Below are 4,203 nucleotides of genomic sequence, written 5' to 3' on the forward strand. Positions count from 1 at the left end.
AGTTTTTCGGACAACGATTTAGGAGTCAAAGACGGTTAGACCCAAGGCCGGACCAAGTGGTCTCGTCTTGACTCAAGCGTGTCGGACTTGATATCTCAAGTCGTCCCTTAGCTGTTGGTGATGTCTATTTCGTCCAGGCACCTGAAAAGCAAGTAGGGAGGTGTGAACTACAAAGGGAAAACAGGGGGGTTGCCCCTGTTTACCTCTCTGACGCTCAACATTAGTAGGATTGAGGTGGTTTGTAGAGGGTTTAAATGTTTAGGGGCCGAGACTTGAGAGAAACGAGCGAGGTACGAGTTCGACAACGTTTCAGTACTCAAATTCAGATTACCTGAACCGGGGGAGGGACCGCAGCATTTATAAGCGACCGAGGGGCATTTTGGGCATCCCCTTGGTCGAAGGCCGGCCCTGGGTCGGCCGTGGAGCCGGAGGCCGGCTCTGGGTCGGCCATGGAGCCGAAGGCAGGCCCTGGGTCGGCCATGGAGCAGGAGGCCGACCCTGGGTAGTCCATGGAGCGGAAGGCCGGCCCTGGGTCGGCCATGGAGCAGGAGGCCGACCCTGGGTCGTCCATGGAGCCGAAGGCCGGCCCTGGGTCAGCCATGGAGCCGGAGTCCGACCCTGGGTCGTCCATGGAGCCGAAGGCCGGCCCTGGGTGGTCATTATCGCAGCCGTGGCTGCTCTACCGGGCCGAGATGGACTGGTAACATTAGCCCACCGAGTTTATCATCGAGTGTAAGTCGTGTGGTAAACTCAAAGTCTACCGTCGGCCCGCCAGAGAAGCCCGTCGCCAAGAGGTATATTCCGATGTCTTTTAATATTATTATTATTTTTTCGTCGATCACTTTAGTCTCGTTATTCGCGTCCATGGACCCCATCGACCACCTGTCGGGGTGTGGAACCATTGAAGACGACTTGCTTCATCTGTTCGGGGACAACCACGTAGACTTAGACAATTTTTGGGCCCAAATTTCGCCTCCCCCAACGTCCTTCGAAATACGACACACGTTGAATTCGAACAACGCGATTGAGATGACCGGGGAAGATCTCTCTTTGGTGGAGGAATGCCCGGGCTGCGCGAGTGAGCCCGGGGCGGCCGCGCACGGCGAAGCCGGCGCCGAGAGGGGCGCGCCGGCCGGTGTCGACGCCCTCTGGGCCGGTCCCAACGCGGGGGAGGCCTTGGCTCGGCTGGGTGAGGCCGCCGGGTGGTCTGCAGATCGCGCCCAGGAGGAGAGCCCCCCGGGCCTGGCCGTGCCGGAGGCGTTGCACGCCGCTGGAGGATCGCCGGCGCCGGGCGACGCCGCCCAGGGAAGGGCCGACGCCGGGCAGGAGGTGGCCCGGCCAGGGGGTGGCGGCCTGCCCAGCCCTTGGGCAAAACCTAGGCCCTATCGGGCGGGGCCTGTGTGGTGAGGACCCAGCCGGCTAGGAATTGGGCTGGGCAGGCAGGCGCGAGAAAGGCCCAAGCGGCCTAGGGCTGGATGGGGCTGTCGGGCCGGGCATGCGTGTGGAGGATCCGCCCAACCAGGAGATGGGCTGGGTCCTTGGGCTGGATGCACGCACAAGAGGGAGCACGGACGGCCACGGGCGGGGCCCGCCCGACGGCGGCGGCCCGGCCGGCCGGCAGCCAGGCGCGCGCTCGGGCGACCATGCCGAGGTCGAGAGGGGCAGCCCGGCTTGAGTGGGCGGCCGTGAGGGTGTTGCCCCTGCCCGAGCAATGCTCCAGACGCAGAGCGCTCGAGCGACTCGTCGAGCCGTCACGTTACACCTGCGGCGACACTTTCCTTAACCGCGCGGGAGGAGACGCGGGCCTTAACCTTTCCGATTGGAGAATCGGTCATACAAGGCGGCCTTGACTGCTCGGGTGTCGATGTCCCGAGTTCGCTTTCGATTATCAGCTTCACGAGCCTGAGGAAGCGCTACAACATCCCGGAATTCGTGTTGATCCTACGGCCGTTACCCGATGACCTTCCGACTCGCCCGCGAAAGGGGTTCCCCGCGATCCACGAGGCGAGTCTTCGCGGAGGACTGAGGTTGCCCTTCCACCCGGTCATCCAGGAGTTGCTGGTTCGGTTAGGGGTACACGCTTCGCAGATGTCTCCGTTCTTTTATCGAGTGGTCGCGGCGTGCCATATGATGCTCTATCGAGCGAAGAAAAGGGCCGTTACTGCGAACGATATTCATGATCTCATATCGGTGCGAGGGGTCCCCGGGAGACCTGGCTCCTACCTAGTCTCACACCGGAAGCGCCTAGCCATCGTCACCAGGGTCGCTTCGAAGCATAGGTACCCTTGGGTGTGGGTGTCCGAGTCGGCTTTCGGGGTTGCGCCCCTCGCGTTTGGTCCCGCGGCCGAGTTTCCACCGGTAAGCGATGTCGAGGACTCCGAGCTCGACACGGTGATCAGGGCGGTCCCGGAGTCGACACGGCAGAGATCACTCTTCGAGTCCCCAGACCTGATGGCGAGGACTAGGTGGTTCGTGCCTGGCGACGACGCTCCTCCGTGCCCAGGTCTCGGTGCAGAGGTTGCGGAGGATCCTCAATCAGAGGCGGGGGGTTTGTCTGCCCTTCCCCCCGACGTGGGGGTACTAGCCATACTTATGTTTCCGCACTGTTGCATGTTTCGTTGTATTTATGCTTATCGTTTGCGTTCTAACTTATTGTCGTTTCTTTCTCATTTTCAGATACCATGACCCGACGGCATCGACCGCGCACACAAGTGCCGAGAGCGGCACCTATCGTCGAAGCTACGACTGCGGCTCGTCCCCAAGCTGAGGCTCGCCACCGCGGGTCACCACCGCGGGCGAGGAACAAGGCGATCCCTTCTAACAAGCGACCGTCGTCGTCGACTTCCTTCGGATCACCCTCCGGGCACAAGCGTGCCCACACATCGGCGGCGCCGGACAGCATGGACTCGATGCTCCTAGCGGAGGCGGCAGAGCTGAGGGACCAGTGCTTCCGAGGGATCCTTGAAACCCCTCTGCGGGATTTCAAGGGTCTCCTGATGACGAGTGACCTCGAGCATTTCCAGAATGGGATCGGAGACGCCCGAAAGGTACTACTCATTTGCTTGTTTTGTGTGTTATTATGCTCATTCCGATCACACGTATATCACTCGTTTCCACAGATGCTCGCACGCCAAGAGCGAAGCGACCGCATTCTCCGGGATCTGCTACGGCGTATGCAGATCATGGAGAAAGACAAGGAGAGTGTGGCGGCCGCCCATGCCGCCGCTCTAGCTGGAGTCCGTACCGCTCAAGAGTTTCAAGCACTCGAGGAGGAACTGAAGCGAGCTCGCGAGGAGTCGGCGGCCGAGAAATCGCTCCGCGTGGCAGAGCAGGTGTCCCGAGAGAAGGCGGAGCAGGCGGCCGACACCTTCTTAGGGGAGACGAAGAAACTCCAGGCGGCGCTCTCGAGCCAGGACGAGGAGCTGAGCATCGTCCGCGCTCGGCTGTCGGCGAGCGAGATCTCCCGGGTCAAGGCCGAGAGGGAGAGGGATACTTTGCAGGCGGAGGTGCAGACCCTCGTCGAGGAGAGGGACGACGCTATGCGGTCCAAGACGGACTTAGAGGACGACTGGGACCTCGCGCTGGAGGTGGCTTGTTATGAGGCGGCCAAACGGGTCAAAGACGCGACCGCGAAGGAGAACGCGTCTCGCGGGACCACGTTTTCCTTCTTCAATACCATGTTCCCTCCTTTGGATGACGAGCCGCTGGAGGACGACCCGCATCCTCAAGTCCCCGCGGAGGCTGCCCAGTCGATGAACCGCCAGTTGGATGGAGAAGCCATTGGTGGGTTCGGCGCTCCTCGCCCCGAGGAAGATGAAGAGCAACTCGACTTCGGCTCAGAGTAGCCTGTTGTCGGTCGTTTTCGGAAAACCCGAGACGCCAAGAAGGCACGTCGCTCAAAGGGCCGATGGTCAGGCCGGAGGTCCTGAAGAGCGGCAAGTCTTCAAGCCCTCGCCCAAACTCTTGACTCCTTGAGTCGAGCCTAGCCCCTCGAGTTGAGACTTGAGTCGGCTCCCCGAGTTGAGCCTCGCTCCTCGAGTTGAGACTTCATACAGTCTCCTCGAGTTGAGCCTTGAGTCAGTCTCCTCGAGTCGAGCTTCGCTCCTCGAGTTGAGCCTTGAGTCAGTCTCCTCGAGTCGAGCCTTGAGTCAGTCTCCTCGAGTCGAGCTTCGCTCCTTGAGTTGAGCCTCGAGTCGGCCTCCT

This window comes from Urtica dioica, chromosome 5, assembly GCF_054948205.1.
Source record: "Urtica dioica subsp. dioica isolate 48M chromosome 5, U.dioica_male_clone48M_v1_H2, whole genome shotgun sequence".
Classification (NCBI taxonomy): Eukaryota; Viridiplantae; Streptophyta; class Magnoliopsida; order Rosales; family Urticaceae; genus Urtica; species Urtica dioica.